General features: G+C 50.7%; 1 pseudogene; it reads right to left on the bottom strand.

Moving 5' to 3' along the window:
- Window positions 1-21,445: 21,445 nt before the first annotated feature.
- On the bottom strand, window positions 21,446-21,547 carry LOC142723856 (U2 spliceosomal RNA; annotated as a pseudogene).
- Window positions 21,548-22,079: the final 532 nt, after the last annotated feature.

The following is a 22,079-nucleotide window of genomic DNA, read 5'->3' as shown; positions in this document are numbered from 1 at the left end:
CCTCCTGTATTACAATAACCCAGCACAGACAGGACACCACAGAGTGCTCCTCCTGTATTACAATAACCCGGCACAGAGGAGACACCACAGAGTGCTCCTCCTGTATTACAATAACCCAGCACAGACAGGACACCACAGAGTGCTCCTCCTGTATTACAATAACCCAGCACAGACAGGACACAACAGAGTGCTCCTCCTGTATTACAATAACCCAGCACAGACAGGACACCAGAGTGCTCCTCCTGTATTACAATAACCCAGCACAGACAGGACACCACAGAGTGCTCCTCCTGTATTACAATAACCCAGCACAGACAGGACACCAGAGTGCTCCTCCTGTATTACAATAACCCATCACAGAGGAGACACCACAGAGTGCTCCTCCTGTATTACAATAACCCAGCACAGACAGGACACCAGAGTGCTCCTCCTGTATTACAATAACCTGGCACAGAGGAGACACCACAGAGTGCTCCTCCTGTATTACAATAACCCGGCACAGAGGAGACACCACAGAGTGCTCCTCCTGTATTACAATAACCCAGCACAGACAGGACACCAGAGTGCTCCTCCTGTATTACAATAACCCAGCACAGACAGGACACCAGAGTGCTCCTCCTGTATTACAATAACCCAGCACAGACAGGACACCAGAGTGCTCCTCCTGTATTACAATAACCCAGCACAGAGGAGACACCACAGAGTGCTCCTCCTGTATTACAATAACCCAGCACAGACAAGACACCAGAGTGCTCCTCCTGTATTACAATAACCCAGCACAGACAGGACACCAGAGTGTTCCTCCTGTATTACAATAACCCAGCACAGACAGGACACCAGAGTGCTCCTCCTGTATTACAATAACCCAGCACAGACAAGACACCAGAGTGCTCCTCCTGTATTACAATAACCCAGCACAGACAGGACACCACAGAGTGCTCCTCCTGTATTACAATAACCCAGCACAGACAGGACACCACAGAGTGCTCCTCCTGTATTACAATAACCCAGCACAGACAGGACACCACAGAGTGCTCCTCCTGTATTACAATAACCCAGCACAGACAGGACACCACAGAGTGCTCCTCCTGTATTACAATAACCCAGCACAGACAAGACACCAGAGTGCTCCTCCTGTATTACAATAACCCAGCACAGACAGGACACCAGAGTGCTCCTCCTGTATTACAATAACCCAGCACAGAGGAGACACCACAGAGTGCTCCTCCTGTATTACAATAACCCAGCACAGACAAGACACCAGAGTGCTCCTCCTGTATTACAATAACCCAGCACAGACAGGACACCAGAGTGTTCCTCCTGTATTACAATAACCCAGCACAGACAGGACACCAGAGTGCTCCTCCTGTATTACAATAACCCAGCACAGACAAGACACCAGAGTGCTCCTCCTGTATTACAATAACCCAGCACAGACAGGACACCACAGAGTGCTCCTCCTGTATTACAATAACCCAGCACAGACAGGACACCAGAGTGCTCCTCCTGTATTACAATAACCCTGCACAGACAGGACACCAGAGTGCTCCTCCTGTATTACAATAACCCAGCACAGACAGGACACCAGAGTGCTCCTCCTGTATTACAATAACCCAGCACAGACAGGACACAACAGAGTGCTCCTCCTGTATTACAATAACCCGGCACAGAGGAGACACCACAGAGTGCTCCTCCTGTATTACAATAACCCAGCACAGACAGGACACCACAGAGTGCTCCTCCTGTATTACAATAACCCAGCACAGACAGGACACAACAGAGTGCTCCTCCTGTATTACAATAACCCAGCACAGACAGGACACCACAGAGTGCTCCTCCTGTATTACAATAACCCGGCACAGAGGAGACACCACAGAGTGCTCCTCCTGTATTACAATAACCCAGCACAGACAGGACACCAGAGTGCTCCTCCTGTATTACAATAACCCAGCACAGACAGGACACCAGAGTGCTCCTCCTGTATTACAATAACCCAGCACAGACAGGACACCAGAGTGCTCCTCCTGTATTACAATAACCCAGCACAGACAGGACACCACAGAGTGCTCCTCCTGTATTACAATAACCCAGCACAGACAGGACACCACAGAGTGCTCCTCCTGTATTACAATAACCCGGCACAGAGGAGACACCACAGAGTGCTCCTCCTGTATTACAATAACCCAGCACAGACAGGACACCACAGAGTGCTCCTCCTGTATTACAATAACCCAGCACAGACAGGACACAACAGAGTGCTCCTCCTGTATTACAATAACCCAGCACAGACAGGACACCACAGAGTGCTCCTCCTGTATTACAATAACCCGGCACAGAGGAGACACCACAGAGTGCTCCTCCTGTATTACAATAACCCAGCACAGACAGGACACCACCAGAGTGCTCCTCCTGTATTACAATAACCCAGCACAGACAGGACACCAGAGTGCTCCTCCTGTATTACAATAACCCAGCACAGACAGGACACCAGAGTGCTCCTCCTGTATTACAATAACCCAGCACAGACAGGACACCACAGAGTGCTCCTCCTGTATTACAATAACCCAGCACAGACAGGACACCACAGAGTGCTCCTCCTGTATTACAATAACCCGGCACAGAGGAGACACCACAGAGTGCTCCTCCTGTATTACAATAACCCAGCACAGACAGGACACCACAGAGAGCTCCTCCTGTATTACAATAACCCAGCACAGACAGGACACAACAGAGTGCTCCTCCTGTATTACAATAACCCAGCACAGACAGGACACCACAGAGTGCTCCTCCTGTATTACAATAACCCAGCACAGACAGGACACAACAGAGTGCTCCTCCTGTATTACAATAACCCAGCACAGACAGGACACCAGAGTGCTCCTCCTGTATTACAATAACCCAGCACAGACAGGACACCAGAGTGCTCCTCCTGTATTACAATAACCCAGCACAGACAGGACACCACAGAGTGCTCCTCCTGTATTACAATAACCCGGCACAGAGGAGACACCACAGAGTGCTCCTCCTGTATTACAATAACCCAGCACAGACAGGCCACCACAGAGTGCTCTTCCTGTATTACAATAACGCAGCACAGAGGAGACACCACAGAGTGCTCCTCCTGCATTACAATAACCCAGCACAGACAGGACACCAGAGTGCTCCTCCTGTATTACAATAACCCAGCACAGACAGGACACCACAGAGTGCTCCTCCTGTATTACAATAACCCAGCACAGACAGGACACCAGAGTGCTCCTCCTGTATTACAATAACCCTGCACAGACAGGACACCAGAGAGTGCTCCTCCTGTATTACAATAACCCAGCACAGACAGGACACCAGAGTGCTCCTCCTGTATTACAATAACCCAGCACAGACAGGACACCAGAGTGCTCCTCCTGTATTACAATAACCCAGCACAGACAGGACACCACAGAGTGCTCCTCCTGTATTACAATAACCCAGCACAGACAGGCCACCACAGAGTGCTCCTCCTGTATTACAATAACCCAGCACAGACAGGACACCACAGAGTGCTCCTCCTGTATTACAATAACCCGGCACAGAGGAGACACCACAGAGTGCTCCTCCTGTATTACAATAACCCAGCACAGACAGGACACCACCAGAGTGCTCCTCCTGTATTACAATAACCCAGCACAGACAGGACACCAGAGTGCTCCTCCTGTATTACAATAACCCAGCACAGACAGGACACCAGAGTGCTCCTCCTGTATTACAATAACCCAGCACAGACAGGACACCACAGAGTGCTCCTCCTGTATTACAATAACCCAGCACAGACAGGACACAACAGAGTGCTCCTCCTGTATTACAATAACCCAGCACAGACAGGACACCACAGAGTGCTCCTCCTGTATTACAATAACCCGGCACAGAGGAGACACCACAGAGTGCTCCTCCTGTATTACAATAACCCGGCACAGAGGAGACACCACAGAGTGCTCCTCCTGTATTACAATAACCCAGCACAGACAGGACACCACCAGAGTGCTCCTCCTGTATTACAATAACCCAGCACAGACAGGACACCAGAGTGCTCCTCCTGTATTACAATAACCCAGCACAGACAGGACACCAGAGTGCTCCTCCTGTATTACAATAGCCCAGCACAGACAGGACACCACAGAGTGCTCCTCCTGTATTACAATAACCCAGCACAGACAGGACACCAGAGTGCTCCTCCTGTATTACAATAACCCAGCACAGACAGGACACCAGAGTGCTCCTCCTGTATTACAATAACCCAGCACAGACAGGACACCAGAGTGCTCCTCCTGTATTACAATAACCCAGCACAGAGGAGACACCACAGAGTGCTCCTCCTGTATTACAATAACCCAGCACAGACAAGACACCAGAGTGCTCCTCCTGTATTACAATAACCCAGCACAGACAGGACACCAGAGTGTTCCTCCTGTATTACAATAACCCAGCACAGACAGGACACCAGAGTGCTCCTCCTGTATTACAATAACCCAGCACAGACAAGACACCAGAGTGCTCCTCCTGTATTACAATAACCCAGCACAGACAGGACACCACAGAGTGCTCCTCCTGTATTACAATAACCCAGCACAGACAGGACACCAGAGTGCTCCTCCTGTATTACAATAACCCTGCACAGACAGGACACCAGAGTGCTCCTCCTGTATTACAATAACCCAGCACAGACAGGACACCAGAGTGCTCCTCCTGTATTACAATAACCCAGCACAGACAGGACACCACAGAGTGCTCCTCCTGTATTACAATAACCCGGCACAGAGGAGACACCACAGAGTGCTCCTCCTGTATTACAATAACCCAGCACAGACAGGACACCACAGAGTGCTCCTCCTGTATTACAATAACCCAGCACAGACAGGACACAACAGAGTGCTCCTCCTGTATTACAATAACCCAGCACAGACAGGACACCACAGAGTGCTCCTCCTGTATTACAATAACCCGGCACAGAGGAGAAACCACAGAGTGCTCCTCCTGTATTACAATAACCCAGCACAGACAGGACACCAGAGTGCTCCTCCTGTATTACAATAACCCAGCACAGACAGGACACCAGAGTGCTCCTCCTGTATTACAATAACCCAGCACAGACAGGACACCACAGAGTGCTCCTCCTGTATTACAATAACCCAGCACAGACAGGACACCAGAGTGCTCCTCCTGTATTACAATAACCCAGCACAGACAGGACACCAGAGTGCTCCTCCTGTATTACAATAACCCAGCACAGACAGGACACCACAGAGTGCTCCTCCTGTATTACAATAACCCAGCACAGACAGGACACCAGAGTGCTCCTCCTGTATTACAATAACCCAGCACAGACAGGACACCAGAGTGCTCCTCCTGTATTACAATAACCCGGCACAGACAGGACACCACAGAGTGCTCCTCCTGTATTACAATAACCCAACACAGACAGGACACCACAGAGTGCTCCTCCTGTATTACAATAACCCGGCACAGACAGGACACCACAGAGTGCTCCTCCTGTATTACAATAACCCAGCACAGACAGGACACCAGAGTGCTCCTCCTGTATTACAATAACCCAGCACAGACAGGACACCACAGAGTGCTCCTCCTGTATTACAATAACCCGGCACAGAGGAGACACCACAGAGTGCTCCTCCTGTATTACAATAACCCAGCACAGACAGGCCACCACAGAGTGCTCTTCCTGTATTACAATAACGCAGCACAGAGGAGACACCACAGAGTGCTCCTCCTGCATTACAATAACCCAGCACAGACAGGACACCAGAGTGCTCCTCCTGTATTACAATAACCCAGCACAGACAGGACACCACAGAGTGCTCCTCCTGTATTACAATAACCCAGCACAGACAGGACACCAGAGTGCTCCTCCTGTATTACAATAACCCTGCACAGACAGGACACCAGAGTGCTCCTCCTGTATTACAATAACCCAGCACAGACAGGACACCAGAGTGCTCCTCCTGTATTACAATAACCCAGCACAGACAGGACACCACAGAGTGCTCCTCCTGTATTACAATAACCCAGCACAGACAGGCCACCACAGAGTGCTCCTCCTGTATTACAATAACCCAGCACAGACAGGACACCACAGAGTGCTCCTCCTGTATTACAATAACCCGGCACAGAGGAGACACCACAGAGTGCTCCTCCTGTATTACAATAACCCAGCACAGACAGGACACCACCAGAGTGCTCCTCCTGTATTACAATAACCCAGCACAGACAGGACACCAGAGTGCTCCTCCTGTATTACAATAACTCAGCACAGACAGGACACCAGAGTGCTCCTCCTGTATTACAATAACCCAGCACAGACAGGACACCACAGAGTGCTCCTCCTGTATTACAATAACCCAGCACAGACAGGACACAACAGAGTGCTCCTCCTGTATTACAATAACCCAGCACAGACAGGACACCACAGAGTGCTCCTCCTGTATTACAATAACCCGGCACAGAGGAGACACCACAGAGTGCTCCTCCTGTATTACAATAACCCGGCACAGAGGAGACACCACAGAGTGCTCCTCCTGTATTACAATAACCCAGCACAGACAGGACACCACCAGAGTGCTCCTCCTGTATTACAATAACCCAGCACAGACAGGACACCAGAGTGCTCCTCCTGTATTACAATAACCCAGCACAGACAGGACACCAGAGTGCTCCTCCTGTATTACAATAGCCCAGCACAGACAGGACACCACAGAGTGCTCCTCCTGTATTACAATAACCCAGCACAGACAGGACACCAGAGTGCTCCTCCTGTATTACAATAACCCAGCACAGACAGGACACCAGAGTGCTCCTCCTGTATTACAATAACCCAGCACAGACAGGACACCAGAGTGCTCCTCCTGTATTACAATAACCCAGCACAGAGGAGACACCACAGAGTGCTCCTCCTGTATTACAATAACCCAGCACAGACAAGACACCAGAGTGCTCCTCCTGTATTACAATAACCCAGCACAGACAGGACACCAGAGTGTTCCTCCTGTATTACAATAACCCAGCACAGACAGGACACCAGAGTGCTCCTCCTGTATTACAATAACCCAGCACAGACAAGACACCAGAGTGCTCCTCCTGTATTACAATAACCCAGCACAGACAGGACACCACAGAGTGCTCCTCCTGTATTACAATAACCCAGCACAGACAGGACACCAGAGTGCTCCTCCTGTATTACAATAACCCTGCACAGACAGGACACCAGAGTGCTCCTCCTGTATTACAATAACCCAGCACAGACAGGACACCAGAGTGCTCCTCCTGTATTACAATAACCCAGCACAGACAGGACACCACAGAGTGCTCCTCCTGTATTACAATAACCCGGCACAGAGGAGACACCACAGAGTGCTCCTCCTGTATTACAATAACCCAGCACAGACAGGACACCACAGAGTGCTCCTCCTGTATTACAATAACCCAGCACAGACAGGACACAACAGAGTGCTCCTCCTGTATTACAATAACCCAGCACAGACAGGACACCACAGAGTGCTCCTCCTGTATTACAATAACCCGGCACAGAGGAGACACCACAGAGTGCTCCTCCTGTATTACAATAACCCAGCACAGACAGGACACCAGAGTGCTCCTCCTGTATTACAATAACCCAGCACAGACAGGACACCAGAGTGCTCCTCCTGTATTACAATAACCCAGCACAGACAGGACACCACAGAGTGCTCCTCCTGTATTACAATAACCCAGCACAGACAGGACACCAGAGTGCTCCTCCTGTATTACAATAACCCAGCACAGACAGGACACCAGAGTGCTCCTCCTGTATTACAATAACCCAGCACAGACAGGACACCACAGAGTGCTCCTCCTGTATTACAATAACCCAGCACAGACAGGACACCAGAGTGCTCCTCCTGTATTACAATAACCCAGCACAGACAGGACACCAGAGTGCTCCTCCTGTATTACAATAACCCGGCACAGACAGGACACCACAGAGTGCTCCTCCTGTATTACAATAACCCAACACAGACAGGACACCACAGAGTGCTCCTCCTGTATTACAATAACCCGGCACAGACAGGACACCACAGAGTGCTCCTCCTGTATTACAATAACCCAGCACAGACAGGACACCAGAGTGCTCCTCCTGTATTACAATAACCCAGCACAGACAGGACACCACAGAGTGCTCCTCCTGTATTACAATAACCCGGCACAGAGGAGACACCACAGAGTGCTCCTCCTGTATTACAATAACCCAGCACAGACAGGACACCACAGAGTGCTCCTCCTGTATTACAATAACCCAGCACAGACAGGACACAACAGAGTGCTCCTCCTGTATTACAATAACCCAGCACAGACAGGACACCAGAGTGCTCCTCCTGTATTACAATAACCCAGCACAGACAGGACACCACAGAGTGCTCCTCCTGTATTACAATAACCCGGCACAGAGGAGACACCACAGAGTGCTCCTCCTGTATTACAATAACCCAGCACAGACAGGACACCACAGAGTGCTCCTCCTGTATTACAATAACCCAGCACAGACAGGACACAACAGAGTGCTCCTCCTGTATTACAATAACCCAGCACAGACAGGACACCAGAGTGCTCCTCCTGTATTACAATAACCCAGCACAGACAGGACACCACAGAGTGCTCCTCCTGTATTACAATAACCCAGCACAGACAGGACACCAGAGTGCTCCTCCTGTATTACAATAACCCAGCACAGACAGGACACCACAGAGTGCTCCTCCTGTATTACAATAACCCAGCACAGACAGGACACCAGAGTGCTCCTCCTGTATTACAATAACCCAGCACAGACAGGACACCACAGAGTGCTCCTCCTGTATTACAATAACCCAGCACAGACAGGACACCAGAGTGCTCCTCCTGTATTACAATAACCCAGCACAGAGGAGACACCACAGAGTGCTCCTCCTGTATTACAATAACCCAGCACAGACAAGACACCAGAGTGCTCCTCCTGTATTACAATAACCCAGCACAGACAGGACACCAGAGTGTTCCTCCTGTATTACAATAACCCAGCACAGACAGGACACCAGAGTGCTCCTCCTGTATTACAATAACCCAGCACAGACAAGACACCAGAGTGCTCCTCCTGTATTACAATAACCCAGCACAGACAGGACACCACAGAGTGCTCCTCCTGTATTACAATAACCCAGCACAGACAGGACACCAGAGTGCTCCTCCTGTATTACAATAACCCTGCACAGACAGGACACCAGAGTGCTCCTCCTGTATTACAATAACCCAGCACAGACAGGACACCAGAGTGCTCCTCCTGTATTACAATAACCCAGCACAGACAGGACACCACAGAGTGCTCCTCCTGTATTACAATAACCCGGCACAGAGGAGACACCACAGAGTGCTCCTCCTGTATTACAATAACCCAGCACAGACAGGACACCACAGAGTGCTCCTCCTGTATTACAATAACCCAGCACAGACAGGACACAACAGAGTGCTCCTCCTGTATTACAATAACCCAGCACAGACAGGACACCACAGAGTGCTCCTCCTGTATTACAATAACCCGGCACAGAGGAGACACCACAGAGTGCTCCTCCTGTATTACAATAACCCAGCACAGACAGGACACCAGAGTGCTCCTCCTGTATTACAATAACCCAGCACAGACAGGACACCAGAGTGCTCCTCCTGTATTACAATAACCCAGCACAGACAGGACACCACAGAGTGCTCCTCCTGTATTACAATAACCCAGCACAGACAGGACACCACAGAGTGCTCCTCCTGTATTACAATAACCCAGCACAGACAGGACACCAGAGTGCTCCTCCTGTATTACAATAACCCAGCACAGACAGGACACCAGAGTGCTCCTCCTGTATTACAATAACCCGGCACAGACAGGACACCACAGAGTGCTCCTCCTGTATTACAATAACCCAACACAGACAGGACACCACAGAGTGCTCCTCCTGTATTACAATAACCCGGCACAGACAGGACACCACAGAGTGCTCCTCCTGTATTACAATAACCCAGCACAGACAGGACACCAGAGTGCTCCTCCTGTATTACAATAACCCAGCACAGACAGGACACCAGAGTGCTCCTCCTGTATTACAATAACCCAGCACAGACAGGACACCACAGAGTGCTCCTCCTGTATTACAATAACCCAGCACAGACAGGACACCAGAGTGCTCCTCCTGTATTACAATAACCCAGCACAGACAGGACACCAGAGTGCTCCTCCTGTATTACAATAACCCGGCACAGACAGGACACCACAGAGTGCTCCTCCTGTATTACAATAACCCAACACAGACAGGACACCACAGAGTGCTCCTCCTGTATTACAATAACCCGGCACAGACAGGACACCACAGAGTGCTCCTCCTGTATTACAATAACCCAGCACAGACAGGACACCAGAGTGCTCCTCCTGTATTACAATAACCCAGCACAGACAGGACACCACAGAGTGCTCCTCCTGTATTACAATAACCCGGCACAGAGGAGACACCACAGAGTGCTCCTCCTGTATTACAATAACCCAGCACAGACAGGACACCACAGAGTGCTCCTCCTGTATTACAATAACCCAGCACAGACAGGACACAACAGAGTGGTCCTCCTGTATTACAATAACCCAGCACAGACAGGACACCAGAGTGCTCCTCCTGTATTACAATAACCCAGCACAGACAGGACACCACAGAGTGCTCCTCCTGTATTACAATAACCCAGCACAGACAGGACACCACAGAGTGCTCCTCCTGTATTACAATAACCCAGCACAGACAGGACACAACAGAGTGCTCCTCCTGTATTACAATAACCCAGCACAGACAGGACACCAGAGTGCTCCTCCTGTATTACAATAACCCAGCACAGACAGGACACCACAGAGTGCTCCTCCTGTATTACAATAACCCAGCACAGACAGGACACCAGAGTGCTCCTCCTGTATTACAATAACCCAGCACAGACAGGACACCACAGAGTGCTCCTCCTGTATTACAATAACCCAGCACAGACAGGACACCAGAGTGCTCCTCCTGTATTACAATAACCCAGCACAGACAGGACACCACAGAGTGCTCCTCCTGTATTACAATAACCCAGCACAGACAGGACACCAGAGTGCTCCTCCTGTATTACAATAACCCAGCACAGAGGAGACACCACAGAGTGCTCCTCCTGTATTACAATAACCCAGCACAGACAAGACACCAGAGTGCTCCTCCTGTATTACAATAACCCAGCACAGACAGGACACCAGAGTGCTCCTCCTGTATTACAATAACCCAGCACAGACAGGACACCACAGAGTGCTCCTCCTGTATTACAATAACCCAGCACAGACAGGACACCACAGAGTGCTCCTCCTGTATTACAATAACCCAGCACAGACAGGACACCACAGAGTGCTCCTCCTGTATTACAATAACCCAGCACAGACAGGACACCACAGAGTGCTCCTCCTGTATTACAATAACCCAGCACAGACAGGACACCAGAGTGCTCCTCCTGTATTACAATAACCCAGCACAGACAGGACACCACAGAGTGCTCCTCCTGCATTACAATAACCCAGCACAGACAGGACACCACAGAGTGCTCCTCCTGTATTACAATAACCCAGCACAGACAGGACACCACAGAGTGCTCCTCCTGTATTACAATAACCCGGCACAGACAGGACACCACAGAGTGCTCCTCCTGTATTACAATAACCCAACACAGACAGGACACCACAGAGTGCTCCTCCTGTATTACAATAACCCGGCACAGACAGGACACCACAGAGTGCTCCTCCTGTATTACAATAACCCAGCACAGACAGGACACCAGAGTGCTCCTCCTGTATTACAATAACCCAGCACAGACAGGACACCAGAGTGCTCCTCCTGTATTACAATAACCCAGCACAGACAGGACACCACAGAGTGCTCCTCCTGTATTACAATAACCCAGCACAGACAGGACACCAGAGTGCTCCTCCTGTATTACAATAACCCAGCACAGACAGGACACCAGAGTGCTCCTCCTGTATTACAATAACCCGGCACAGACAGGACACCACAGAGTGCTCCTCCTGTATTACAATAACCCAACACAGACAGGACACCACAGAGTGCTCCTCCTGTATTACAATAACCCGGCACAGACAGGACACCACAGAGTGCTCCTCCTGTATTACAATAACCCAGCACAGACAGGACACCACAGAGTGCTCCTCCTGTATTACAATAACCCAGCACAGACAGGACACCAGAGTGCTCCTCCTGTATTACAATAACCCGGCACAGACAGGACACCAGAGAGTGCTCCTCCTGTATTACAATAACCCGGCACAGAGGAGACACCACAGAGTGCTCCTCCTGTATTACAATAACCCAGCACAGACAGGACACCACAGAGTGCTCCTCCTGTATTACAATAACCCAGCACAGACAGGACACAACAGAATGCTCCTCCTGTATTACAATAACCCAGCACAGACAGGACACCAGAGTGGCTCCTCCTGTATTACAATAACCCAGCACAGACAGGACACCACAGAGTGCTCCTCCTGTATTACAATAACCCGGCACAGAGGAGACACCACAGAGTGCTCCTCCTGTATTACAATAACCCAGCACAGACAGGACACCACAGAGTGCTCCTCCTGTATTACAATAACCCAGCACAGACAGGACACAACAGAGTGCTCCTCCTGTATTACAATAACCCAGCACAGACAGGACACCAGAGTGCTCCTCCTGTATTACAATAACCCAGCACAGACAGGACACCACAGAGTGCTCCTCCTGTATTACAATAACCCGGCACAGAGGAGACACCACAGAGTGCTCCTCCTGTATTACAATAACCCAGCACAGAGGAGACACCACAGAGTGCTCCTCCTGTATTACAATAACCCAGCACAGACAGGACACCACAGAGTGCTCCTCCTGTATTACAATAACCCAGCACAGACAGGACACCAGAGTGCTCCTCCTGTATTACAATAACCCAGCACAGACAGGACACCACAGAGTGCTCCTCCTGTATTACAATAACCCAGCACAGACAGGACACCAGAGTGCTCCTCCTGTATTACAATAACCCAGCACAGACAGGACACCACAGAGTGCTCCTCCTGTATTACAATAACCCGGCACAGAGGAGACACCACAGAGTGCTCCTCCTGTATTACAATAACCCAGCACAGACAGGACACCACAGAGTGCTCCTCCTGTATTACAATAACCCAGCACAGACAGGACACCAGAGTGCTCCTCCTGTATTACAATAACCCAGCACAGAGGAGACACCACAGAGTGCTCCTCCTGTATTACAATAACCCAGCACAGACAAGACACCAGAGTGCTCCTCCTGTATTACAATAACCCAGCACAGACAGGACACCAGAGTGCTCCTCCTGTATTACAATAACCCAGCACAGACAGGACACCACAGAGTGCTCCTCCTGTATTACAATAACCCAGCACAGACAGGACACCACAGAGTGCTCCTCCTGTATTACAATAACCCAGCACAGACAGGACACCAGAGTGCTCCTCCTGTATTACAATAACCCAGCACAGACAGGACACCAGAGTGCTCCTCCTGTATTACAATAACCCAGCACAGACAGGACACCAGAGTGCTCCTCCTGTATTACAATAACCCAGCACAGACAGGACACCAGAGTGCTCCTCCTGTATTACAATAACCCAGCACAGACAGGACACCACAGAGTGCTCCTCCTGTATTACAATAACCCAGCACAGACAGGACACCAGAGTGCTCCTCCTGTATTACAATAACCCAGCACAGACAGGACACCACAGAGTGCTCCTCCTGTATTACAATAACCCGGCACAGAGGAGACACCACAGAGTGCTCCTCCTGTATTACAATAACCCAGCACAGACAGGACACCACAGAGTGCTCCTCCTGTATTACAATAACCCAGCACAGACAGGACACCAGAGGTTACTTCTCCAGTAGTACAATAAACCGGCACAGACCATAAACTATAGTCTGCTCCACCTGTATTACAATAACCCGGCACAGACAAGAAGCTATAGTCTGCTCCACCTGTATTATAATAATCCGGAAAAGACAAGCAACTATAGTCTACTTCACCTGTAATACAATAACCCGGCACAGACAAGAAGCTATAGTCTGCTCCACCTGTATTACAATAACCCGGCACAGACAAGAAGCTATAGTCTGCTCCACCTGTAATACAATAACCCGTCACAGACAAGAAGCTATAGTCTGCTCCACCTGTAATACAATAACCCGGCACAGAATAGACACCAGAGTCTACTTCACCTGTATTCATAAAACCCAGCACATACGTATTGATGTAATACAGATGGAACAGATTGTAGTGTACTGTAACAGACAAGACATTAGAGTACGCTCCACCTGTATTACAGGAACCCAAGTCCCAGCACATACAGTACGCTAGAATCTGCTCCACCTGTATTACAAGAACTCAAGTCCCAGCACATACAGTACGCTAGAATCTGCTCCACCTGTATTACAAGAAACCAAGTCCCAGCACATACAGTACGCTAGAATCTGCTCCACCTGTATTACAAGAACCCAAGTCCCAGCACATACAGTACGCTAGAATCTGCTCCACCTGTATTACAAGACACCAAGTCCCAGCGCATACAGTACGCTAGAATCTGCTCCACCTGTATTACAAGAACCCAAGTCCCGGCACATACAGTACACTAGAATCTGCTCCACCTGTATTACAAGACACCAAGTCCCAGCACATACAGTACGCTAGAATCTGCTCCACCTGTATTACAGGAACCCAAGTCCCAGCACATACAGTACGCTAGAATCTGCTCCACCTGTATTACAAGAAACCAAGTCCCAGCACATACAGTACGCTAGAATCTGCTCCACCTGTATTACAAGAACCCAAGTCCCGGCACATACAGTACGCTAGAATCTGCTCCACCTGTATTACAAGAACCAAAGTCCCAGCACATACAGTACGCTAGAATCTGCTCCACCTGTATTACAAGAACCCAAGTCCCGGCACATACAGTACACTAGAATCTGCTCCACCTGTATTACAAGAACCCAAGTCCCAGCACATACAGTACGCTAGAATCTGCTCCACCTGTATTACAAGAACGAGGGGCGTAGCTAAAGGCTCATGGGCCCAGGTGGAAAATGTCAGCTTGGGCCCCCCCTGCGTGCAACTTCTCTTTATACAGCCGACCATGGCACGTACGTAACTTTCAGCTGCATCGCTGGGTATCTTAAGTGACCCAGCGATGCAGCACTAGCATCAAAGGGCGTTGCTAGAGTATTAAAAGGTTTTGCCCCCCACAAAAAAAAAATCTACACATGGGAGCTAGCATATATAGATGACATAGTTTAATAAGACGGCAGGCTTAGTTACAGCGGCTCAGCTCTATGTATGAATGTAGATATAAATAATGTAGTGACTAAATAACAGATACCAGTTCTACATAGAGTAAAGAGATTGGTTACATCCAGTGACTCACAGGTGACAACTAGCTTTATTGACAATCAATCGTCATCATACAAACATTACTGCGACGCAGCGCAAGCCATGAAGCAGCAAATAATAAATAATAACAGTCGTCAAACATGACAGTATAATACACAGTACAGGCTAGCCTATGCTATACATTACACCACACGCTACACTAACATTCTTCCATTCACTAAAGCCAAACAACAAGCATTACAGACAAGTGATGGGATAGGGGAGTGGGTAGGAGGGGGTAGGAGAAGGGGGAAATCACAGGCCCGAAGCTTTATTGAAAGACAACACACAAGAAGGGAGAGTGGGGGGAAGGGGAGTATCAGTCCTCTTCCTCATCGACGTCCGGGCTGTCCCAGGTGGAATAGTCTCTGAGCAGGCTGTGGATCAGCCCGCGGCAGTCCTGGACGGACACACTCTCTCTCCGCAAAATCAGACGATTCCTGGCAAACCATATAGCGTCCTTAAAGCAGTCCATAAGGCGCCAGGCTTCCTGGATTGCTCCATCCGTGGTATTCCCAGGAAATAGTCCATAAAGTACCGAGCGGTACGACAGTCTGTTCCTGGGGACTGAGTCCTTGAGTTCATGTTCCAAGGCTTTCAACAGACCCTGTGCAAAGGGGCACTGCCAGAAAGTGTGCAAAGATGTTTCCTCCGTGAAGGGGCACCTGGGGCAGTACCGGGTCTTGCACAGGTTGCGGGCATGCATGAATGACCTAAGAGGCAGTCCTCCCTGGATGTCCACCCATGAAATGTCCTTGTGCCCGTTGGTCAACCTGCCAGATGACACGTTAGTCCGAACAGTCTCCAACGTGTAGGCATGAAGCCCTGGAACAGACTCCAGTGAGTCCTTTGCTCTGATTTGCTTGTGGATCGTCTTAGGTTTCCACAAGTCGGGCTTAAGACCCTCCAGCTGATGCTCCCTCACAAACCGGACAACATCTCTGTAGAACCAGGGAGCGTGCCAGTTGTAAGGGAAGGAGCTGTCCCACTTGTCCCAGCCAAAACCTCGCCAGAGGGGAAGGAGGAAGTAGCGGGACATGGCCTTGCCCGCAGAGCCGTTTGCTGTCCTCAGAGTCCTACGAACACAGTCACATACAAAAGCGATCCGCAGCAGAGTGGGAATGTCGGGTATACCCTTCCCACCTTTGCGGGGCTCCTTGTACACAACAGTCCGCTTTAGTGTATGTTCACACGGCCTATTTACGGACGTAAATGGGGCGTTTTTGCCCCGAATTACGCCCGAAAATAGCGCCTCAATAGCGCTGACAAACATCTGCCCATTGAAAGCAATGGGCAGACGTTTGTCTGTTCACACGAGGCGTATATTTATGCGCCGCTGTCAAATGACGACGCGTAAATAGACGCCCGCGTCAAAGAAGTGACCTGTCACTTCTTTGGCCGTAATTGGAGCCGTTATTCATTGACTCCAATGAATAGCAGCGCTAATTACGTCCGTAATGGACGCGGCGTTCAAGCGCCTGCACATTCCGGTACGGCTGAAATTACGGGGATGTTTTCAGGCTGAAACATCCCCGTAATTTCAGCCGTAACGGACGCCCTCGTGTGAACATACCCTTACTCTGTCCATTTTCGAGCCCCAGATGAAGCGAAACACAGTCCTGGTAATGGCCCTCGAGACCGTGGCAAGAGGGGGCCATGCCTGTGCAGTGTATTGTAGCACAGGCAAGACTTCGTTACGCAGGACCATTGCTTTGCCCTCAATAGTGAGTTGTCTGAGGCTCCACAGTCCGATCCTTTGGTTGACTTTGGCCAAGCGTTCTTCCCACGACTTTAGGGCTGCACCTTCCTTACCGAACCAGACTCCCAGAATTTTGATGAAGTCCGGCTTGATAGTAAACGGGAAGGAGGCAGGAGAAGGCAGGTACCATTTTCCGAAGAGCATGGCTTCCGACTTCCCGCAGTTGACTTTTGCTCCTGAAGCGCGTCCGAACTCCTCGCAGGTCTGGACGAGTGCAGTCACCGAACTCTGGTCAGAGCAGAAGACGGTCACGTCGTCCATGTACAGCGAGCATTTGACCTCGAAGTGTCCTGGACCTGGTGCGGTGATCCCTCTGATCTCTCCATTCTGCCGGATAGCCTCTGCGAAGAGCTCTATAACACAAACAAAAAGGAGTGGTGAAAGAGGACAGCCTTGTCTAACCCCCGATGATACAGGAAAGGGGTCAGTCTTCCAGCCGTTCACCAGCACCGAGCTGTAAATGTCGCAATACATCAGGTTAACATACAAACAGAACAACCTGCCGAGCCGCAGCCTACGCAGAGCCTTACTCATGAATTCGTGAGAGACCCGGTCAAAAGCCTTCTCCTGATCCAGACTGACCAGGGCCGCGTGTGTACGGCGGCTTTGCATGTAATACACCGTGTCCCTCACCAGGGCAAGACTGTCGGCCACCCTACGGCCAGGAATGCCGCAGGTTTGGTCCGATCCGATGATCTGTCCGATGACAACCTTCAGTCTGTTGGCCAATACTGTGGCGAGGATCTTGTAGTCCACGTTCAGGAGAGAGATGGGACGCCAGTTTTTCAGGTCACATCTCTCCCCCTTCCGCTTATACAAGATCGTGATCATGCCTTCTCTCAAGGACGGTGGCATTCTACCCTCCACCACCATCTCCTCATAGAGCTCCAGCAGGTCCGGACAGATCAAGTCCCCCAGCGCTACATAGAGCTCTGCTGGGAGACCATCACTGCCCGGGGTCCTGCCGGGTCTGAAGGATTTAGCGGCAGAGAGCAGTTCCTCCACCGTCAGGGGTACATCCATAGCCTCCGTACCTGCAGGATCAAGATGATTAGTGATACCTGACAGGAATTTATCGGCGGCTTCGGGGTCAGTGGTTTTCCGGGAGTAGAGGCTTCGGTAGTAGTCTGTGACGACTCCCATCACCTCCTTCTTCCCAGAATGCATGTTTCCGGTCTCATCTCGGAGTTCCTTCAGGGGCGTGTGGCCGGCATGGAGTTTCCTGAAAAAGAACGAGTTACATTTCTCACCCTTCTCCAGGTTCTCCACCTTGGAACGAAAGACAATTCGCTTGGATTCCTCCTCAAAGGGCCTTTTCAGGCCCTTTTTGGCTTCCTCCAGCTCCTTCCTGACGTCCCAGCCACATTGAAGGAGGTCTTGCAGGGATCGCAGCTGAAGCTGCATCTCTCTGAAGTCTCTCTTCCTCTCACACGCCTGTTGACGACTTTTTGCCTGAAAGAAACAACGAAATTCAACTTTAACATATTCCCACCAGTCACAGGTTTTGTCAAAGAAAACTTTATCATTCCTCCAAACAATATAGGCGTCTCTAAGTTCCGCCAGTACCTCCTCTCTTTCCAGCAGGGCACAATTCAGCTTCCAGGAGCCAGGGCCGGGAGGAAAACCGTGGCCGATGGCACCCTGGAAGAAAATGGCCCTGTGGTCAGAGAAGAAGCAGGGGACCATGGAGTGCCCATGCTGCTTGACTGCCCGGGAGGTGAACACAAAGTCAATCCGAGAACGAAGTGAGCCACCGGGACGGCTCCATGAATAGTTCACAGAGCCGTTCCCCATGGAGCCCACAACGTCCTGCAAGGATGCTTCGGTCACCATCTCGATAAGCAGTTTAGAACTGACATCCAGCTTGATTGAAGTGCCGGAACTCCGTCCGTCCTCTTCGATGGGGCAGTTGAAGTCCCCGGCCATCACCACTGCCCTAGTGGTGGCGAGCTGGGTCCGCAGGGTCTGGAATAGTTCCAGGCGCTCAGCCTTCATAGGGGGAGCGTACACGTTGATGAGCCTAATCGGCTCTCCTGCCCAGGAACCATCTACGACCAACAAGCGGCCGCAGACGAGCTCCTGGACAGAGTCAACAGTAAATAGGCCTCCCCTAATCAGGATGGCAACCCCTGCAGACTTACAGTTGCCCCCACCAGACCAGTAGGACGGGCCATGGGTCCACTGCCTGGCCAGATGATGATATGACCTGGAAGAGGGGAGAGTACATTCCTGCAGCATAAATACATCACTCGACTGCTTGGAAAGAAAAGTTAGCACCATCTGACATCTAGTCCTATCTCTAACACTCCTCACATTGAGGCTAAAGATGTTAAGTTTAGCAGCCATGGGGGAGAATAAAGAAGGTTAGTGCAAACGATACACCTTAGTTACCAATCCGGTCGGGCGGATCCTCCTCTCTGGAGCCTGGTGGGTCCGGAAGATCCAGCAGGCTCTCTGCAAAGTATTGTTCCAGGATTGAAGCCACCTGGATGTCTGTTGTGAAGTCGATGACCTCAGGTTCAGACACAAGTTCCTCCACCATCTGCTCCATTTCCTCCTGCTGTGCAAGGGAATCTTCGCAGATTTCCACGACTTTTCTCTTTGAGGAATCAGCAGCTGGGCTGTCCCTCACCTTTCTCTTCCTCTGGATGGCACCTGAGGAGACAAGAGGGGGGAAATCCTCCAGGGAGAGGACTCCAGCAGCTGGAGGGGAAGATGTTAGTGCTGCTGGAGCTGGGGAGAAGGGAGGCTGGGTTGGGAGACGTGCAGGTGACAGGACCACTGAGATGGGTGGGTAGGAGAAGGTGAGAGCCTCAGTGGGGGTGACAGCTGTTGGGGACTGGGACGGGGGTGGGGAGGGCCGGGCGAGGGAGCTCTGGCTGGGGCGGGGTTCCCTCTCGCTGGAGCTTTCGCCGCTACAGTTGCCCAGGATCGATCCCTCTTCGGGCTGTCCTTGTAAGAGTGGGCTGCTTGTCCGCAGAGGTTGCACATTGTCCGTTTCGGGCAGTCTTTGGTCTCGTGTCCTGTTACCCGGCATTTCTTGCAGGCGTCCTCCTTGCAGTCCTTCATCGAATGACCCTTCTTGCTGCATCTCCTGCAGATCTGCGGCATGTCCGGGTAGTAGATGAGGCCGTAGGAGTTGCCCAGCGAGAATGACTGGGGCAGGTGCTGGAGGCCGTCTTCCGTGCTTGAATCCTTGTTGAGTCGGACGATTACCGACCACTTGCCGGTCCAGAAGCCGAGTCCGTTCAGGATGTGGGTGGGTTCCCTCACCACTGTGCAGAACCGCTTCAGGAGTGTGGTGATGTCTTTGCCGGGGGTGTGTGGGTTCCGCATTGAGACCGTCACCCGCCTTTCCTCTCTTTGGACAGGGCAGTTGCCCACAAAGCGAGAGAAAGGGGATTCAGGCCTCGCCGCTTTCACCATCTCCCAGTACCTTCTGCAGATGTTGATCGATGCGAAGGTCACGAAGAACATCCCGGTCATGAAGGCCTGGATGCTGATGGTCTCCGGCTTAGCGAAGCCCTGGTCCAGGAGCATCTACTGGCACAACACTTCTTCCGTCATGTCCGGCACTCTCCCGTCCACCTCCTTCAGCTTCAGGGCCACCGTCTGCTTCATCCAGGGCTCCAGGGTTGGAGCAGCCTGGTTCGGCTTCCTGGTGGCCTGTTGGCTTGAGGAGGCTTCAGGAGGAGATGTCCTGGCCTGGGTCTGCTCACGTGGTCCATCAGCCTTCTCCTTCCGGGTGGCAGGGTTGCTGGTTGAGGCCATGGCTTCTTCCAGCTGTTCCTGTCGCTTGGGGAGGATCTTCGATAGCTCTTTCCTGAAGGGGGCGGAGCTATGCAAATCTTCTCCTTGCTGGCCGAGGTTCTTCCACAAAATTTCTTCCGCAGCGGTTCCTCGTCGAGCTTCTTCTTCTGCGGCCGAGCTTCTTCGAAGATCCCCTTCAGCAGCGGCTCTTCTCCGAAGGTCTCTGTCGCAGTTCTCCTTCTTCTTCCCGGCAGCGATCTCCCGGAGATTCTTCCCCGATGGCGGCTTCTCCCTTCTGCATCGTCGTCTTCGCTGGTTCTTCTCCGCAGTTCGTCGCCGGCTTCGTCTGGAACGCTCTTGGATCGCTAAGCTAGTGTTAATAGCCCCCAGTGGTTCTCCGAGCTATCTATCCTTACAAGGACTGATAAGAACAGATACTACACTTGATCTTAGCCAAGAGGCCGAGAAGCGACAGGTGACAACTAGCTGTTTACTTGCCCTTTACGTCTCTGGGCCAGACCGCCAAGATGTATTTTTCCAGCCCCGACTCGTCTGCACGCAAACTTTTCATCCTGCTGCTACCTCCAATGCCACTCTTTGTGCCCCCCCATACTGGGAATATGATACCCTGTAATATGAGGGAACAGGGATATAATGCCTGTAAGATGAGGAAACAGGGACATGTCCCTGTTCCTTCATATTACCGGCTTTATGTCCCTGTTCCCTCATATTACAGGTATTATGTCCCTGTTCCATCATATTACCGGCATTATGTCCCTGTTCCTTCATATTACAGGAATTATGTCCCCGTTCCTTCATATTACCGGCATTATGTCCCTGTTCCATCATATTACCGGCATTATGTCCCTGTTCCTTCCTATTACAGGCATTATGTCCCTGTTCCTTCATATTACCGGCATAATGCGCCTGTTCCCTCATATTACAGGCATTATGTCCCTGATCCTTCATATAACAGGCTTCATGTCCCTGTTCCTTCATCTTACT

This window comes from Rhinoderma darwinii, unplaced genomic scaffold, assembly GCF_050947455.1.
Source record: "Rhinoderma darwinii isolate aRhiDar2 unplaced genomic scaffold, aRhiDar2.hap1 Scaffold_561, whole genome shotgun sequence".
Lineage (NCBI taxonomy): Eukaryota > Metazoa > Chordata > Amphibia > Anura > Rhinodermatidae > Rhinoderma > Rhinoderma darwinii.
This window is presented reverse-complemented; position numbering and strand designations above follow the sequence as displayed.